This window comes from Myripristis murdjan, chromosome 5, assembly GCF_902150065.1.
Source record: "Myripristis murdjan chromosome 5, fMyrMur1.1, whole genome shotgun sequence".
Taxonomy (NCBI): Eukaryota; Metazoa; Chordata; class Actinopteri; order Holocentriformes; family Holocentridae; genus Myripristis; species Myripristis murdjan.
Genome location: NC_043984.1, coordinates 17,293,935 through 17,315,762, shown reverse-complemented (window position 1 = coordinate 17,315,762; position 21,828 = coordinate 17,293,935).

Here is a 21,828-nt window from a genome sequence, read left to right as displayed (position 1 = left end):
AACATACCCGGGGTTTCTCTTAGTTATCTGGCTTCACTCAACAATCCGGTTTCCAGATTTTCGGTACCACGAAGCCGGTTATCAATCCGCTAATTGAACCCAGGCTTTTCCAATCTACCTGAGCCACATACTTTACGACGGAAGAGCAGACAATAATCCTTAATAAATACGAGGAATATAAATCCATCATCCAGGCAAAAAGCAACACAGTTGCAGCTGCCAAAAGCCACAAGGAATGCCAGCCTACTTCCCCACCATGACGGCACGAGTAGATCTGACTATAGTAACATTTGTGTGTTCCATAAATGTGTTTATGAAATTTGTCGTTAAGGCATATGATTTGTCAAAACTGAACAAAAATGAGAACCCAAACGCACGACTCAAGAGTTATTTAATAAGAAAAAGTAGCAACACAAAACTCAATACAAAGTAACAACTGAAATTCACTATAACAAAGTAGCAACCAAAATCACTCTTAACAAGGAATACAAACAAAGGCAGGACAAAGTATCAAAAGAACCAGAAAGCAAAACTATGACAAAACAAAGTAGCAACGAAACCTAAAACTTAACTATGGTGAGCAAAGTAACAAAGAAATACAGAACCTGACGTGACGAAAGAACATGGACATGACCAAACAGGACATAGCAGGACGAACTCGCACAGGACAAAGGGAAACATGGACTATATATACACACACAAGGTAATGGGGAACAGGTGGAAACAATCAGGGCGTGGCAGACAATCAGACTAGTGGGAAACACACAAGGGGAAGGGCAAGTGACCTGACACAAGAGGAGAGTGGGATTTCAAAATAAAACAGGAAGTCACAAGACAAGACATAAACAACACATAGGGCTCTAGTTTCCCGGCGCAGCGCAGGGTGGCGCAGTGAGGCGCACCCCGCGCAGAGCTAGTTTCGACCAGCGCAACGCGCAAGGCGAACGGTTTCCAAGTTTCGCAGACGGATCTGCGCCGAGATGGGAGTGGCGGCGCAGCAGGGGGAGGTGTCGACAGATTCAGCTTGGCGCAGTGACAGTTTCGTGCCAAAAGGCTTCGCCGAGGTGCGCCAAAAGCTCGCCTCCTGAAACCACGTCTACTTTCGGCGCAAGGCGCAGCGTGGCTGGCGCAGTGGAAGTTTGGCTGACAGGCGGGCAGTGCGCACACGTCACCACAACCTCACAGATTGTCAGGCACAGTAACAATGCAATAAATACCCACAGAAACCACTATTCAATGCTATAATCTCAGTCAGCACATAAACGTATCTCCATATCGACTGTGCCATCACAACTGATGTCAGATCAAAGGAGATTGGCACCGTTTGGCAGCGTAATGGAAACCCAACCTGATCACCTGTCAGTCAAACATTGTGTCCCATACAGTGATGTCTTTGTTCCAGTTATGGTGTCTGGCGCTGCCCCTGTTAACTACACAGTTTTTCTTCCATATATATTTAAATATTCCACTCTGGGTTTTCATTATCCGGTAATCACCGGACTATGACTGGTAAAAAAAAAAAAAGTCTGGTAATTTTTAAATGTCCGGTGAAAATATTCACAATTTTATTAAAACAGTCAATTTCCACGTAATTTTATTTATAATTAAAAAAAAAAAATAGACTGCGTGATTCCTGTCTCCGGTGTACCAGAGGGAGAGAGAGGGTTTTTTCTGCAGAACCGGATCAAAACAGCGTAGCAAAGTCGCCTGGGGGAGAACAAGGTCACAAGACTGATGCGCATTGCAAGTTGCGGAGAGACACTTGAGACTTTTGATTTTAATTCAGCTGCTGAATTAAGTTTTTATTGCATCTATTTGATTTCAAGTTGGCAGCACGCCGCGTTATTAAAATGATATGAGCCCGTTTTTTTTTTTTGTTTGCAAATTGTAGTTGCAATTGTATGCAACGTTCATGTTAAAAGAGCACAGGCTTGTGCAATATTTATTTATTTATTTTAGACGTTACGCACGTGAGTCAATTGACGGCACTAATTTAATTTGATACAGCCTGCTTTTCAATAAAAAAGATTACGCTATAAATTGACATGCCTTGATATCATTCTTATATAGCCTGCATATAATTTTAAGCTCAGTAAATTCACATAATATTTGACCGGAATTTCAAACATTTGTCCGGTAAATTGAAAACCTGCCGGTCACGTTGTCCGGTGCCAATTTTTTCTAACGGAAACCCTGATTTGCCCTGCGATAGACTGGCGACCTGTCCAGGGTGTTTCCTTGCCTTCGCCCTATGAGCGCTGGGATAGGCTCCAGCACCCCCCCGCGACCCTAGTGAGGATAAGCGGTTTAGAAGATGAATGAATGAATGAAACCCTGATTCCACACATATCGAAAATGTAAAATGCATCGGTTCCTTGCCAGACATTGGGCGTTTAGAACAGCGAATGTAAAAGCTTCCATGAACCGGATTTTGTTTTAATCTCTAGTGTGTTGTTGCATCAGTAAGTGATGGAGTCGAAAGTTGCAAAACAAACATGTAGGCTATTTATATGAATATGGCGAGGATTATCCTTTGAGGTAAAAACATTCATTAAAAATGGGGGCTTCACAGTAAAATTTATATTTGCTCGTAAAAATCAATAACTTTAACAGACGGTGACAGAGCTGGAAAAAAAGAGATGCGAGGCAGGAAGGTAATGGAAAGACAGGGGACTCAGGAATTTAAGGATAGATGCATGGATGGATGGATGGGTGGTTAGATGGATGGGTGGATAGATGGATGGCAGGTAGCTCCAGCAACATTGCAGCAGCCAAGACTGGCCTCATCACTGTTCAGAGTGTGTGATGCGGCTGCTCTCTTCGTCCATGTCAAATGTGTAGACTACCACTACGCCTTCGCGCAGCGCATTTTAAAGGCGAGGACAGGGGCTCATTTGATTGGTTTAAAGTGAATCGGCTGTGTCAAACCCACACCACGCCTTCTCTCCTCCCTTGCGCCGGTAGGAGGAACGGCGCAGTAGATGCGCCAAGGCGCACGGCGTGCCAAACTTGCAAAATCCACTTGGCCACACCCAGTTGGCGCAGCTGTGCTGCGCCCGCGCCTCACCAGGTCTGCGAAACTAGAGCCCACAATTTCAAAGACATGACACAAGAAGAAAACCTAACAAAAGAAAACATAATAATTTCTAGGACATGACAATTTTAGCCTTATTATTTCAGATGCAACCCCAGTGGAGCAAAAAGAACGTGGGAGCAAATGAAAATAAGTATAAAAACATACTTCAAAGTGGTCAATACACTTACTATATCTTATACATGTAGCATATGTATATGAACGTGTTGTAGCCTATATAGTCTCCAACATGTACAAGCCTTTACTTCTTCACACTGTCTCTGTTGTAGGATGATCACAATGGGACCACAATGGGGTGGGGTGGGGGTGGGGGTGGGGGTCTCCCACTCAGCCTTAAGGCCGGATTACACTCCTGCAGAGGAACTGGCCCTCTCTAACAAAGAGGGTCAACCCTTGCTGGAGGGTATGGGGGTGGGGTGACATCAGACCCCGGTCGAAATGGCAGCTCTCACAGCACCTCATTTGTTCAGGGTGTGTCTCGGTGAGTCAGTGTTAAAACATTGGGTTGTTTATAGAACACAGTTATCCAATATTTTTACTGTGGGAGTGCAACATGTATTTTCTCAACAGTTGATAGTGAGACTCTCACTCTCACACTGCTGCCCCCACCCACAAAAACACTGCCCCATACAGAGGTAATAGTGAAATCAACCTGTCATATACATTTATATATGTCATCTGTGGTTGCTGATCATAGATTTGAGGGGGGATTTGTACTCAGGTGGAAGCCATTCATGATGAGGAGACGCTGTCTGCAGGCTCAGAAAGACTGTTGCTGGTACACTGTAGTCCATAATTAACACTTATATGCCGTTTTCCCTGTTTTAACACAGATCCAGTGTGGACACTGATGTATCTTTTATTTCTCACTAATGGTGGTGGTCTTCACATGGGACTAATGGGTGTCTTCAAGTGCTTGCTATCTTAAAATGAATTAGCTGCTATCATGTTTATTTCACAGGAAGAGGGAAATCCTCCAGACCCCAAGCCTGTGGCCTCCACCTCCAGACAGTCCACCAGGAGACAATCACAAGATGTAATTAACTTTAATTTAATGAGGATAGTCACTGCGACATTGACATTATTTTAAAGCCATCCATGCAAAGGAGCAGGGAATGCTGCCATGGTTCACAAGTGGTGGTAACCTCTCCATGGTGGTGACCCTTTAAGTGCATTTAGTACTTTAGGTTGAAGTTTCTCTACATTACTACGCTTCATTAAATTGTTACGCCTTATTGCATTCCTATTATTTTGTTGGAGTCTCTAATGTGCCATATTGTGTTACTAAAATTCTGATTTATTTCCATGTTGAAGTTGAAGTTTTACTACTATATTAGCTACCTCTATGAGTTTATTGTTTTACTCTGTGTAACATGTTAATTCACTTTGTCTCCTTGGAGGACAGCTATGACAAATTATGGTAAGATGATAGTATTTTTCTTGTTATTAAAGTTTTAAGGTTTATATAATACACTCCCCTCCAAAAGTACTGGAACAGTGAGGCCAATTCCTTTATTTTTGCTATAAACTGAAAACATTTGGGTTTGACATCAAAAGATGAATATGAGACAAGAGATCAGTATTTCAGCTTTCATTTCCAGGTATTTATTGGCCGCACTGTTCCAACACTTTTGGAGGGAGTATATATATAATGTGGTAGGTAGGCTTTTGGGCCTGGTAAGGCCACTAGCTCAGCCCCTTTCATGGGGATCCTCCCTCTGTTTTTCCCTCACTTGCAGGCACACACCTGGGGACTGTTGTCTCATTAAGAGCTGGTATATAGGTAGCACTCAGGTTTTCACTCTTGATGTATTTGGTCCTGTGTGTGTGGCTAGGGAAGAGACTAGTCTTCCAGAACGTATGTTTTAAGCTGACTCTGTCTTCACCTTGTTGAATACTTTTAAAGACTTTTATTGACCATTTTGACCTCTTTACTACAGGCACTGTAAGCAACCTGTTGGCCAAGCCCAGTAGAGGCGGCATAATCTGTTTGAAAGGTATGATCAGTGGCTTGTTTTAATGTGTTGGATAACAAATGGCAACAGGTGATTGTTAACATTGTATACATTTCACATATATATATATATATTTAGGTAGCTGTTGTGTGCTGGAGCCCACCACAGGAAAGGCACTGGGAGTTGTAAATCTATAGAGGTAAAAGTGACTTTGTAGTTTATTCACTTTTACATGTGTATGTATATATTGGCTGTGATGTATAACAATGGTTTATCATACTGCAGTTGCCTTGAACATCCTGAGATTGCTTTGGTTGAGGTAGCAGTGACTGGAACCAGATCTGGGTTGCCAGATACTGCATTGTTTGAGGTAATCAATCTAAAACTCTCAGTTAATTAGTTAGTCTTGAACAGAGGTGGCAAAAGTACTGACATTCTGTACGTAGAAGTAAAGATACTTGTGTGAGAAAAGACTCTGGTAAAAGTAGAAGTACCAATTCAACTTCTTTACTCAAGTGAAAGTAAGAAAGTACAGGCTCTGAAATGTACTTAAATACAAAAGTAAAAAGTAAAAATGATTTTTTTTTTTTTTTTTTACCATTAATGATACATATACCTTTTTGATAACTTTTTGATGAAAAAAAAGTTCAGGGCACACAAAACAGGAACATTTCCTCTTTTATTAACAACCTGCAAAGTGCTGGTACAGAGAGAATGAAAATCACGCAACATTCTAGTTTTGCTGCAAGCCCAGTTTCACACAATAATCAAGACTGAACTGACCAGAGGTCTTGAATGAGTTCCTTGATAACAGCTTTGGTACTCTCAATACTTAATATACTTAACGTATATGACTTTTAACAGATTTTTTCTTGCTTCTCTGACTCTGTTTTGTTGTCGGCTAACGTTATCTTCCCTGGCAACTGTCTTCCTCCATGTCTCCAGATTTCTCTATATGGTTCTTTTCCTTAACTGCTCATGCCCCGCGCCCTCTCTCCCTTTCCCTCTCTGTGCAGGGTTTCCTCCAGGATTTTTTGAAACTGTGGGGGAGGGCTTCAGCATTAATGTTAATAATTTTTACCACGGATCTTTTGTAGCACAGAGGAGATATGCTGCTCAAACACTCAGTATGTAGTGTTGGTGTATGTTTATGAGTTGTAGAACATAATAAATTATCTTGAAGGAATAGATGTTGACTCCAATAATTTAAAAATATGTTAAATTATTATTTGTTTTAAAAATGTAAATTACTTATCAAACAGACCTAACAATTCAACTACCAATGAATGAGCAGTAGTATGCATGTGAATGAAAAATAAGCCGAAGTGATACCTCTTCTCTGAATAGACAAGCTAAGCCAGTGTGCTGCTGTTAGCCAGTGAAAATACAGCGGAGTGGCAACTCTTCACTTTGTTTCACAATCTACACTACTCACAAAAGGTTAGGGATATTCGGCTTTCGGGTGAAATTTCAGGACGAACCTAAAATGCATTATAACCTTTACAGGTGAACTTAATGTGACCTTCTGTAAACTTTTGAATGCACATGTCCAACTGTTCAGTGTTTCAGTACTTTTTGCACAAGTTGCTGTTCTCTAACAAGGAGTATAACGGCAAAATTCACATCAGGTGTTTGATGCTCCAGCTCATCGAGGTCGTATCATTAGGGAACGGCTGCTGGAGACTGGGGTACCTCAAATGGAGTGGCCTGCACTTTCTCCAGACCTGAATCCCATAGAAAACCTATGGGATCAGCTGAGTCGCCGTGTAGAGGCTCGGAGCTCTGTACCCCAGAACCTCAATGTCCTGAGGGCCGCCCTTCAAGAAGAGTGGGATGCCATGCCTCAGCAGACAATAAGTCGACTTGTGAACAGCATGAGACGTCATTGTCAAGCTGTAATTGATGCTCAAGGGCACATGACAAGTTATTGACACTGACATTTTTTGTTGTGGTATATCCACCACTGTTGGCTTTTGTTTCAAGAAATTGTTTGAGATGAGGAAATCACCAGTGTATGCTTCTACTTAAATGCCCTACTTTCATGATATATCACTGTAGCGTGAACATTTTACATTTTCCATAAATTTCACCCAAAAGCCAAATATCCCTAACTTTTTGTGAGTAGTGTATGTCAGTGCGCTGCTGTAGCCTGGAAAGTTTCTCTGCCTTTTGTTCTCGTACGGTGCCGGTGCAGGTGTTGTAATGTTTTTCTTGGTGGTAATGAGCCCGCCCGCCCCCACCAAAAAGAGAGAGAGGGAGAGAGAAGTAACGAGCCTGTTTTGACAATGTAAGGAGTAAAAAGTACAGATATTTGTGTTCAAATGTAGGGAGTAAAAGTAAAAAGTCGGCAGAAAATTAAATACTCAAGTAAAGTACAGATACCTGAAAAATCTACTTAACGTAGTATTTCTACTTCGTTACTTCCCACCTCTGATCTTGAATTACATGTACTAACTGGGTTTTCTAATCTGCTTTGTCATTTTAGGGGTTATAGCCACTGCTGTTTTGCCTGTATTCTACTACATTGCCATTTATGTTGTGTGTTTAAAGTTGTACTGGGCCCAGCTGGTATGGGGTTGGACATGACAAATGTTGATGCCAGCAGTTGCTAATGTTAATGTTTTTGTATTTTTTTCTATTGCGCGTGCAAATCTCAGTTCTTTACTCTGTTTTCCTTTTTTTATAGAGGTCCTGCCAGATGAGTAGGGTGGTGCACTGGAGGTGCCCCTCTCCCTTTCACTGCATGTGGTGTGCCGTGGCTACGTGTGGACTTGTAATCTTCACTATTGTGTGTTTTTGCTGTGTGTAAGTGATAGCACTTGTGTGTGTGTGTGTGTGTGTGTGTGTGTGTGGTGTGCGGGTCCCCCCTGGTAGCACTTAAGGGTGCACCCCCGCATCTCTGGCGCCCTCAGGGTTTGGAGGTGTTTTAATTGCATTAATTGTCTATCGTCTTTTTAGCGCCGGGCAAGTTGACATCAACATTTATCTTTTACAGCTTGTCTATATTTTGTGGTGATGAATAAACTGTCCAAGAAACCCATGTTTTTAACTAGTGTTTAATAAACCGTCCACCAGCCAAAATCCATGTCTCTGTTACTATCTGTGGGGAAACCCGTTAGTCTTTCTTGGGGGTTTAACCTCAGGTGGCGTGTCAACTAAACTAGCCTCATTATTGGGCCCCTCGGTTACAATAATAAATATTTTCAGTATTAGCATTTAACCATTTTTGTTTTTTAGTATTCACTCACACTATTAAATCAGTGTTTTATGTTAGTAAATTTCACTTGTAACCATTATTCTTGATGTATTGTGTGCTGCTTCTGTTGCTGTTTTGTAGGTAGTTTTGACCTCAGGGAGATTCTGTGCAGGAATTTTCTCTGTGGCTGTAGGTCACATTTAGGCCCTTTTGAGCTGCATTGATAAGATGTTTATTTTCTCCTTGCTACCAAGGCCAGAGGTCTGGGGCATGCCAGACAAGGCCAGGCAGATTGGTGCCTTTCATGAAGACAGAGCTGTCAACCTCTAACATACTTGGGTAAGATATCTGCTTCAGTAAGGAATGCTGGTGAGCAACCCTCAGAATTGGTGTGGAACTACTGTACGCAGCGTTCACACTTCACACACTCTCTGAGCATCAATAAACATCCATGCATAAGATGTGACAGTCTCTGGAGATCTCCTTCACTCTGAGAGCTAACCAGAACCTTGCTCGTTTTCCATCACAATCACTGCGTTGATTGGTCCTCAATGAATTTGCAAATGCCCATCCAGGATTATAATCACATTGTGGTCATGGATAGACTTGCCAATACTGATCTGGGATGTTCATCATCATCATCCTGGATACTGTTGCTGATATTTTACGTCTTTGTTGTCCCCATGAGGAAGTTTTCACTTTTGGATGACAAATAAAAACATAAATATGACGTGATCTGTAACTGGCAGTAACCATAGGCGGAAATCCCGGGGGGACAAGACCCCTCCACTCATAAAGTTGCCCGCCCCACCCCCTACCCCCCCAGAAAAACACTGTTAACACTAATAAATAATTTTGAATAATATAGTAATATTCAACTAAAGCACAATGCAAGCGGTGCTAATTATGAATGTAAAATAGTGTTAAAAATTTATGATCCCTCCCCCCCATGCCTCAAAGTGGTTTGGTCCACATCCTACTCCCTGCAGAGCAGCAGCTCTGTAACTTTCAGTCAGTCCGTCATCCTGAGAGGCAGCAGCCTGAGTCATTTATCACACCACTTGTTCACCAAGCACAAGGCTGTAATATGAAAAGTGATATATTTCCCCTGCTTGGTCCAAAACCTGCCTCTTTCAGCGAACTGTTTAAGCTAATAGCTAATGATTGTTTACAGGCTCTAGCGAGTGCATGACAGTGAGGGAGAGAGAGGACAGACCACAGGAGGAGCAAATACTGAGCTTTTAATTCTTTCAGTCTGTCAGGATATTAATGTCAGAAATACTTCATATTTTACTGATATTTTGAGTTTGTCTCTAGATATATATATATATATATATATATTTTTTTTTTTTTGCATTTTAAGTTGCATTATGGGACACTACAGCACAAACATATATTGTATGTCACTAATTGATGCCATATCTTGCTTTGTTTTTTGTTGACGCTACAATAAATATGTTTTTTGAAGAAAAGTTTGACGTAGTTGGATTATTCAAGGTATTTCCTCTAGTTTTAGAGCTTATTTTGAGTTTCTAGTGCTTGTAAAGCTACTTTGACAGACTGTAGTGTAAGTAGAACAGTGAGCCCCCCCTCCCCCACCCCTAATAATGAAATGGGATTTTCACCCCTGAGTAATACCAAAAAAACTTGACATGGGTCTTTAAAACTTTCGTATTCAAACACAAAATGAATGTGAAATTCATGTAAATATGATAAAGGGGGATCATTCAGACAACAAATTCTATGAGTTTTAAAGACAAAAAGAGGATATTAAATATTGCACAAGATGTGAACTTTAAAAAAAAAAAAAGTTGCAGAGCTATGAAGTAATAGAGGATCATGCAAGAATGCTGAACCAACACAACTGGCATCATCTACTCTAAATCCAGCAAAATCTTTCAGAACTGCATCTCTGTTGAGGGAAAAGAGTTGGGGAAAATTTTATTAATTTTAAATTTTATTAGTAAGTTACACTCATTGCATGCATTTTTTGCACAAAATATAAAAGTAAAGGATGCACAGTCTACATTTACAGAGCAAGCACAGTCCATTCTACTTGACTGTGTGCATAACAAAATGAAAAATTCATGAGAAGTGCAACAATTTTGTTATGTGTGTGTATATATATATATACACTATATTACCAAAAGTATTCGCTCACCTGCCTTTACTCATACTATGAACTGAAGTGCCATCCCATTCCTAACCCATAGAGTTCAATATGATGTCGGTCCACCTTTTGCAGCTATTACAGCTTCAACTCTTCTGGGAAGACTGTCCACAAGGTTGAGGAGAGTGTTTATAGGAATTTTTGACCATTCTTCCAAAAGCGCATTGGTGAGGTCACACACTGATGTTGGTCGAGAAGGCCTGGCTCTCAGTCTCCGCTCTAATTCATCCCAAAGGTGTTCTATCGGGTTCAGGTCAGGACTCTGTGCAGGCCAGTCAAGTTCATCCACACCAGACTCTGTCATCCATGTCTTTATGGACCTTGCTTTGTGCACTGGTGCACAGTCATGTTGGAAGAGGAAGGGGCCCGCTCCAAACTGTTCCCACAAGGTTGGGAGCATGGAATTGTCCAAAATGTTTTGGTATCCTGAAGCATTCAAAGTTCCTTTCACTGGAACTAAGGGGCCAAGCCCAGCTCCTGAAAAACAACCCCACACCATAATTCCTCCTCCACCAAATTTCACAGTCGGCACAATGCAGTCTGAAATGTACCGTTCTCCTGGCAACCTCCAAACCCAGACTCATCCATCAGATTGCCAGATGGAAAAGCGTGATTCATCACTCCAGAGAACGCGTCTCCACTGCTCTAGAGGCCAGTGGCGGCGTGCTTTACACCATTGCATCCGACGCTTTGCATTGCACTTGGTGATGCGTGGCTTGGCTGCAGCTGCTCGGCCATGGAAACCCATTCCATGAAGCTCTCTGCGTACTGTACTTGGGCTAATCTGAAGGTCACATGAAGTTTGTAGCTCTGTAGCAATTGACTGTGCAGAAAGTCGGCGACCTCTTTGCAGTATGCGCTTCAGCATCCGCTGACCCCTCTCCGTCACTTTACGTGGCCTACCACTTCGTGGCTGAGTTGCTGTTGTTCCAAACGCTTCCATTTTGTTATAATAGAGCTGACAGTTGACTGTGGAATATTTAGGAGCGAGGAAATTTCACGACTGGATTTGTTGCACAGGTGGCATCCTATGACAGTTCCACGCTGGAATTCACTGAGCTCCTGAGAGTGGCCCATTCTTTCACAAATGTCTTGTTTCACAGTCTGCATGCCTGAGTGCTTGATTTTATACACCTGTGGCCAGGCCAAGTGATTAGGACACCTGATTCTGATCATTTGAATGGGTGAGCGAAAACTTTTGGTAATATAGTGTATATATATGTATATATATATATATATATACATACACACACACACACACACACACACACGCACGCGCACACATATATATATATATATATATATATATATTGATGTGACTTACACTGCAAAATTTTCCACTGTGAATTCACAATAAATTACTGGATAAGTTTTGCATGACTTTCACGGTAAGGATTACAGCAATATACTGTGAAATGTACTCACAGCAATTTACTGTAATTTCACATCTGTGATATTACAATGCATTGTTGTAAAAGCACAACTGTGTACAGTAACTTCACAGCTTCAATGACAAAGCAATTACTGTGATATTACAGTACATTACTGGGGAATTACAACCTTTTGCTGTACATCATTACAACAAGGCCCTGTACTTTTACAATGTGTACTGTGAAAGTAATGCACAAGTTGACAGTAATTTACTGTGAATTTACTGTAATTAATTAATTTAATGTATACTGTGGAAATCATGCAAAAATTGGCCAGTAATTTACTGTGAAAGTAATGCAGATGAAGTTTCCATTTACTGTGAATTTACAATCATTGTACAATTAACACACCAACACACAACTCTGAGGTAAAGTCAATACCAGCTCAATGGCATATTTATTTACAAATAAAGGGTTATTCAACATAAATGCCAAGAAATTCAAGAATTCAAGAAATTCAACTTCCTAGTCCTAGTCAAACTTTTTAAAGCCATCTTACTGTGCAGAAACTGTGCAGAAACTTGCCATTCAACTACCCAGCTGTGTCACAATAGATACACACGGCGTAGTGTCATCAGCGCGTCATAGCTGGGGGGTGGAGTCACCTGGGTGGAAAACATTGGTTCGCTCTCATTGATTCCCATTCATTTAGCGCGATTTTTGAATCCTATTTTCTAGTAAAATAGAGATTTTCAAATGAATATCAATGGCTTACATTAACTCTTTGTTGCCAGTCGACAAAGAGCGCTACCTGTCAAAGCTGACAAAAATCGGAATCGATCGTTGTCCCTATATTCTTAAGGACTGGACAGATGATCCAACCCAATGGCCTCCGGTCACATGCGGAGATATTTACAGCTACCTGATTGAGTCGCCTGGTAAGAGACATTATTACATTTTCTACAGCTATGTTCAATTAAACTTACCTTAATATCAAACAGCAAGAGCCAGTAATGAATTAATCATGTTTATGGAGCTCATTTGAGTGAATTACAGGTAGGCTAGTTGTTTTGACACATGAGCTGACCAATACAGATGTTTGCTAATGACCACCTCTAGTCGTTTTTTTCTTCGTAAGACTCAGTGGCGGTTCTGCCTATGTTGCCGCCCTAGCCGAAATTACTGGCTTGCGCCCTTCCATGTTACTACTCCTACCGACCTGACTGGGTGGGCGCACTACCGGCTGGTGCTGCGGCACAATAACCTATCAATAATCAAGAGCATCAGTAACGTTCTATTCGTCACTCATACAGGTACAAGAAGCAAAATGCATTTTTGAAGTTTACAAACTTGACCGGTAAAAAAGTGGAGACCGCAGACCCAAACATGTGGTGTGGTCGGGTTCCACAGACGGCCAGATTTATCCTCACAGCGGATGGCTTGCAAACACTTTGTCCTTCTAATGGGCTCTGTTTTTATATTTGGCAAATGTATGAACTTTAATTCCGGATTTTTTGCGAAATTCGATGTGCAAAACGTAACACAGCAGCTCTTAACCATTGTCCGCTCGTTGTTTTCAGTGGTCGCTAAGGCTTTGTTTTCCACCCAGGCTAAAACCGGATGTGATGTTTGTGGGCGTTCCCGTCTAGCTCCGTGTGTATCTATAACAGTAAGAGGATGGGAATGAGGCCTACATGGCAAGGTAAGAGAGGAAGGGAGAGAGCGATGAAGGGATGTCGTGAAGGGCTCAGGCGCTCCTCTCAGTCTCAAACATTCTATAATCCACACGCAACAGCGTTGTACAAAAATCTTGTAGTGCAAAGTTGTCTTGAAAAAAAAGTACAAAAAGAACTACTCAAAACTGAGCCTGACAGCTGCTGCAGCAAAAAACAAACAAACAAACAAACAAAAAAAAAACTATGATGCCCACTCAAAGTCCATTAGTTTCCTCAAAAGGTGCTCATATGAGGGTTCATTGTTGTCCTTCCTGGTCTTTGGGCCTCTTTCAGGATTGATGCCCAAGAAGTACCTGTTAATAAGCAAAGATAGTTTCAGTTTTAAATAGACTTATGTATTGCAGGCAGCATTTATCAAGTTGAGTCATCATCCTTCATAATCTTATCATATGCACACTCAACAGTTCAGCAAAAACATAATGTAAGTAAGTAATAATAAGATCGGCTGTGGTAAATAGCAAACGCTAACGTTAGCTAGCTAGCGTTAGCTAGCCTATATCAGACCACACAGGCAAATGCTACAGCTAGCTAACGTTAGCTAGTTAGCTAATAGTGCTAATATCATTTAAAATACCATGGGTGTTCTGCAAACAGACGTTATGCATGCATCTCACCTTCTCCATTCAGCCCAGAAGAGAAGAGGGAAATGGCCTCTTCAGGTTAAGTGCTGAGTTTGGTTATGTCATGTGACTTACCAGAGAATATTTGAATACAAAATTTCACTGTAATAATACTGCTGAATGCTGTGAAATCCTTGCATTTTTTTTCTTACTGTGTTGCTGTGATATTACAGACCTTGTTGTGATATAACAGGGGTGTTTTGATTGCAGGATTTTACTGTGCTGTAAATCCAAGGATACTGTAGTTTTTATAGGTATTCATTGGGATATTACAGGGAAACTTAATTACAACAAGTTACTGTAAAATAATACTGTTAATTATTGTGAAATGCTGGTAATTTATTACAGTGTAGTAATCATAGTGACTTTTTTAAAAAAAAATTATAAAATTGTAAATATATATAAAAATGTATAATATTTATAAAGGCTGAGCAAACACCATCTACAGTGATGATGATAGAGGTGGGCAAAAATACACCAAAACATACTTTAAAACAAAATTTTAGTAACAAAATAAACAACAAAATAATGCGACCAAAAAACTTACCAAAATACAATACTGTATACTGAAAATACAATAAACACATGGGAGGAGTGAGTGGGGCAGCTTTCCATCATTGGTTTACACACCTTCACTGATTTTGTTCACTGTTTTTATTTATCATTATATTATTTATTATTTTTGCCCCACATCTGCTGCAGCCTGTGCATCTGACTTGTGCACTGCCACGCCACAAATGACACAATAACATCCATTATATCAGAAACAATATTGCTTGCACTGTAGCTATCAACGTGGTGTTTGATGATTTATCGTGGTTATTGTTTAACCGGTTTGGTGTGGTGAAGGTTTGGCCCTGCAGGCAAGGAAACTTTCCAATTGCCATTAAAACCTATTCACAAAAAAAAAACACAAAACAAAAAAAGGTGATTTGTTGTTGTTTTTTAACGACTGAAACTCTGATATTCTGATATTAATCTGATATTAAGCCTCTCTTTGAACTGGCTTAAAAATGTTAACATTTATTCACAGAAAAAAAACTTTATTTCAATTTCAGAATTAAGAAAACACTCATGTGGAAATTAAGTACAAAACCCTTTGATATATGGAGTTGACATTTTAGGCATACTAAACTCTTCTCTGTGTCTGTTCACTACAAACCCAGGCCCATCTGATGCACATAAAAGATAATGAACTCTGTGGGGATAAGGAAAGCGACATCAGGCCCTCATATATGCAGGCTCCAAATAATAGATTATGTAATGAAGTTCAGCTGATTGCTGAGTGTAGAATGAATGTCAACATCAGAATTGGGTGGGGAGTGTCTGGTGTGAATGTAGAGAAACCGATTATGTGAAATAAACACTTTCAACAGCTTAACTATAGTTAGGCCTCTTTCACAGAGTGCTTCTGCACAAAAGTGAACTCAGTGGGATACATGCAACACTAACACACACACACACACACACACACACACACACACACACACACACACACACACACACACACACACACACATTAAATCAGTGAGTCATCTGTGTACCAGTTTGCCTTCTTTTATATGTTGGGGCAGCAGTAAATCTCCAACAGGGGGCACATGCAGCAGCCATCTTGACCAGGACATGGACTTGGTTTGTTTGGATGCACATGTCAAATGAGTGACTGTGTTTGATAAGAGGTTCTCCCCCCAACAATCAGAAAGCACTTGAGTGATAATGGCTGATGTTGGCCCCCATCTTTATGGAGCCTTTCCCCTGTTTGTTTTCAGCAGCCAGTGAAAGCATTGCTCAATGGACTGGCAAACAGAAATATTGCTGGCTGATGGTGCTTTCAGGCCACCTCTGTGCATAATTAAACCCAGAAAAAGTCCTTTATTAAACCCAGAAGAGGGGGAATGGAGTCCAAGTTATGCAGAGTCTATGTGCAAGACATAAGGGTAATCTTCTGCTTCAGATTCTGTGATGGAGCACATGGTTGTCTCCTTGTCCTCTGAGAGGTTGTTGTCCACATCTTGGACACCAGGGATTATGTTCCCTGTTAGGCACAAGCTCCTCCACAGGGTCCACGTCCATCAGGAGGTGTGGAAGCCACGATGCTGATGTCAGGAACTGGAGCAGACTGAGATTTTGGGGCCTGAGGCAAACACAGTCATGGGGTCCTCCACATCTTTTGCTCTCCCCATCAGTCTTTATTTATCTAAAAAGACCTTCTCTTCAGCAGTCCTCACACAGTTGAGCGTTAAAGTACAGCAGTGATGTCCCGTATTCCAGTCTGATTGATCTGTCTGGTGAATTGTGACGATAAAGCTTAGCGAAGCTGAAAAATGTGAGTTTCTGCACCCGTGCTCAGCCATAGTGAGGTCCTGCTGCAAACAGGCTCCACTGTCAGGAAAACCTTCGCTGCCAGACCGTACTATTATGCCTCCCACCAGAGTGAAGCAAAGGAAGGGAAGAGTTCTCTCTCCAACTTTGTTTCCAGATACAAAAAAAAAAAAAAAAAAAGGGGGGGGGGGGGGGGGGGGGGGGGGGGGGGGGGGGGGGTTCCCCCTTGAAATTCTTATATTTCCCAAAATGTCCCCCTTAACTACAATATAATGGAGAGTGTGTTATGCGTCAGTCCATGCCCTGTTTCAACTGGTTGCTTTGTAAGTGTGGGTCAAAGAAGAAGTCACACTATCTGATTGTGGACCCAAATTTCTGACAAATTTCTGAAGTTTAACTCAGCCTGTCTTTGAATCGGTTGAAAAATGTTAACATTTATTCACAGAAAACTTTTTTCTGTCGATTTCTGAATTAAAAAAGGCAACACACCTGTGGAAATTAAGTACAAAACCCTTTGGTATATGGAGTTGACCTTTTAGGCATACTAAACTCTTCTTTGTGTCTGTTCACTACGAATCCAGGCCCATCTTATGCACATAATAGATAATGAACTCTGTGGGGATAAGGAAAGCGACATACTCAGGCCCCTGTATATGCAGGCTCCAAATAATGCTTTATGTAGTGAAGGTCAGTTGATTGCCAGATTATGTGCAATAAACACTTTCAACAGCTTAACTATAGTTAGGCCTCTTTCACAGAGTGCTTCAGTGGGATACATGCAACACTAACACACACACACACACACACACACACACACACACACACACACACACACACACACACACACACACATTAAATCAGTGAGTCATCTGTGTACCAGTTTGCCTTCTTTTATATGTTGGGGCAGCAGTAAATTTCCAACAGGGGACACATGCAGCAGCCATCTTGACCAGGACATGGACTTGGTTTGTTTGGATGCACATGTCAAATGAGTGACTGTGTTTGATAAGAGGTTCTCCCCCCAACAATCAGAAAGCACTTGAGTGATAATGGCCGATGTTGGCCCCCATCTTTATGGAGCCTTTCTCCTGTTTGTTTTCAGCAAAGCATTGCTCAATGGACTGGCAAACAGAAATATTGCTGGCTGATGGTGCTTTCAGGCCACCTCTGTGCATAATTAAACCCAGAAAAAGTCCTTTATTAAACCCAGAAAAGGAGGAATGGAGTCCAAGTTATGCATTGTCAAAGTCTATGAGCAAGACATAAGATGGAGCACATGGTTGTCTCCTTGTTGTCCACATCTGGGACACCAGGGATTATGTTCCTTGTTAGGCAAAGGCTCCTCCACAGGGCCCATGTCCATCAGGAGGTGTGGAAGCCTCGCACTATGCTTTTCTAGAAATCCTAGTGTATTGGTAAAATCATTTTTTATCATTCCTATAGGTTTTATATACTAGGTGATAATAGTAATCGTATTGCTTTTTTCCCCTAGCAGTAGCATCTACCAATGGTAGAGCACGTTTACAGAGTAGAGCAATTTTGCACACACTAAATCGGCATACAGAGAGTAAGATATACACTACAAATGTGGATTACTATTTGATCCTTAATACCATTTTTTTTATTATATTCACAAACCTTGGTGTCTATTTAAATGTAAAATGTCCACATCCACAGAGGCATAAAAAACTGTTTTTTCTGAAGGCGATTAGGGCTAAAACCGAAAGTGTGGAGGTGGCCAACAAGCTAAACAGGATACAGATGTGACAGAGTGGTAAGGGAGAAACCAATGGCGCTACACTTAGAATTGCACTCAAAGACTTCAGGGTTAAAATGCCAATATGCTGTTAGCAGCCTGGACATTCAAATTTGCACAAGTTCGTTTACCAACAGACACGTGATTCCAAAATGCAAAGTTTTATTTATTGATAAGTTAGTGCAAGAGCCTGGAAGATGCTTTAAAAAACTGCAAACTCAACCTGAATTGGTGCCCAGTGCCTTAACTCACAGCATGCAGGGAAGGGACCTCACCCAAGTGGCTGACTCCACCTGGCGGCACTCAGCAAAACCTATAAAAAGCACTAAACAATCACAAAAATACAAAAATATAAAAAGAAACAGCAGGTATACCAGTGGTTTACAGTCAGCAACACAGTATATAGTTAGGCCCACTTAGACAACCCTAATGGGGAGGCTACAATTTGTCAAAGACAAATACTACACAGAGTGTTGATAATTACTACCGGGAGGCAAAAACAGCAGCTGCAGGAACCTATTAACACACACATAATAGGTTATCCTACAGCACTACAATAAGTGAGTCAGTATTTACCTCAGGTGCTACAAAGCACCCTACTTACCAATTTGAGTCAGTAGGACTGACCCATTACCTCAGCTGAAGGGAATTCAGCCTACTTTCTGTACCCAACTAAAGTGCACAGCGGAGAGAAAGCTGCCTATAGAAAACACACATTAGTGCCATATCAGACAAACAAAACTCTGAAGCCAGACACCATAACCTACCTTGAACTGACAAACCACAGCAGTAAAGTTAACACAAGACAGATTAGGAACCAGTGAAGATCAAGTTCACCTGTAAAGTGATGAAGAAGTGGCACTCCAAAATAAAATAAAGACCAGGCTCAAGGTTCCATTCCAAAGATTGTAATGCTGAAGGGTTTCGGCTGGAACCTTCATCAGAGCATAATGAAGATTAGGAACCAGTGGTGCATGCTGGCTGCTAAACTAGCCCCTTTATATACACTGCAGTGAGCTGCAAATTGGGAAATTTGTCCGTGGGTGGAGCTGCTACCTCAGCACACCTAGAATAGAATAGATCTTTATTGTCATTGTCACAAGTACAACGAAATTTACCTACCTACCAATGTCGCATTCAGGGGCAGGTGAGGAGTGGGATTCCAGAAACCTATGAGTGCCATTTTCTCTGTCACACAGCATTTGTACTAAACTTGTGTAGTCTATCTACATATAATGATATCTTATTTACAGATGTGCTTATGGGTGTTTTCTAATTTCATGCAACAGGCCCGTGAATGTCATGTTACCAAGAGCAGAGCTGCAGTTAGCGATATCCGTGCAGTTGAGGCACTCCTCAGAGAAGCAAATGAAACAGCATGGCTGAGTTTTACCACAGTGTCAGTGTGAACGACAGGGCCAGTACACCCATAACAGACCATATTTTGTAGTTAGGTTATTCACTGTGTTTACCTGAAGATTTTCCTGGTGATATTCTCCCTACAACACCTGTGTGTCTGAGGCATGGTTGTGATCAATCAGACCCAATATCAGAGCAGGATGATTCTCCAGAGTCATCAGAGCTGCCAAATCTGTGTGATCTTTATGGTTCATCGGGGGCTAACCTCCCATTCACCCAGAGAGGTTGTGGATTGAACTGTTTCAAATGATGAGGATGGTGGGCTATGAATTACAGAGATATGACAAAGAACTGGAGAATGTATGAGTAAAAAAATGCTGAATTAAAGCAGTGTAACAAAGTCTTGTTAAACATATTCGTTGCACAAAATAAATCTGCTGCTTTGCATAGATGTAGTCAAGATGGTGACACTCAGAAATTAGAAAAAAACAAAAACAAAAAACATGGCACATCTGAATAAGGGTCAAGACATCAAAATCAGAAATCTTAATCTTCTTGTAAGAGTTGTGTCTGAGTTAAAACTGTGATTTTAACCCTTAGCGTTTTGCTTTACCCACCCTTTCAAATGTGGTGATCAGGGGCGCCGCCAGGGATTTTGGGCCCCATGAAAAGAAATCTTATTGGGCCCTTGTATAGCCGGCCAATAGGCAAACCTTTTTATTTCAGGCCTTTTGACGGCCCCCTCCCCCATTGTGGCCCTGGGTAATTAGTCCCGCTTTTCCCCCACTACCACTTTTGTACTAAATAGTAAACAATAAACACATTGTTTTAATCTTTAAAACACAGAAAAATACCAATCTATCTCTACTCCCCTTTCCAACAGTCACCGAAGGTCAAAGTTGCTCTCATTGAATATTGAATTACTTGGTTATGCCCATCAGAAACATTTAATGTTTCTGGCTGGGATGTTTAATCTGACAACCACAGGAGATCTCCTCCTAATACTTGTTCAAAACAATATTCAGCAGATGGAGGACAGTGGTTTTAACACCATCTGGGAACACCTTAGACAGTACACCATCTGGATGGTCTACAGCCACATTTGCAGAGGTAATCCCGGTTGCATCATGAAGGCTGGTAGGACGCAGAGATGCAGGAGGTGTCCAGACCATCAGAGAAGGAGGAGGCGGAGATGGTAGAGGTGACCAGGTCATTGGAGTTGGAGGAGGTGGAGATATTGGAGGTGTCCAATTGCAAGGCATGCACTATGGAAAACAATACCACTACTGACAAACATGTTTACCACACATACACGCATACATGTGTTGTAACCGTATAGGTTACAACACCATTTGTTATTTGCAGTCCGGGTGTCTGATGATTTTCAGCTGACAAAGGGAAGGAAGGAAGTCACTTTGCGCGCTAGATAATGCATCATCAAAAACAAGGCACTTTCTAATATTTTCATAAGAAGTGATGACTGTCTTCTTTGATTGCCTCATCAACATTGTTAAATACCCTTTGTAGAGATCTCCAATCGCACCACTGAATAAAAAGAAAGCACTGAATTGTGAAGAGTGAGAGGGTACGGATGTATTCTCCATTCTTCATGGCCTCTAGCCACAATCACATGTTCTCTATCCTCACATTTTCACATGCACAGAGAAAAAGAAATGCTCTGATGACCTGACAAAATGGTCCACTGCAATATGATATATTTCCAGACCTGTAGTGCTGATCCACATAAAGTGTCTCAGGAAAACCAGGCAGGTGAAGGTCTGAACAGACAACAGAACTAAACAGCTTCCAATCTTTAATAGACAAACAACCACTTCATGTTTTGTCATCTGCAAAACCCTTGCTTGCATGAGTTCCTACACCCAATGTAATTCTTCAGTCACGATATTTAACAGAGTAATCTGCTGGCTGCAATGACAGCTAGGAGTTTCCACTGCTTAGAAAAGGCTGAGTAGACAAATAATCTGTGTTTATATGTCAAACTCTCATAAGGAAAACATGCCCATCAGGAGCGTGCCTCCCGAGTGGAGGCCTGTATGACAGAAACCATGACAGCTGAAGACAAGCAGAACAAAAAGAACTAACATGGCAGTCAATTGCTGACAAAATGGGAATTCACAATCTACACAAGCTATTCAGCTTGTGTTCATGCCAACGTTTCTGTGGCATTACCTCGGCTTGTGATGACAGCATTGCTTTTGAGCCAACTTCTCCTCATAAAAATTCAGCTGT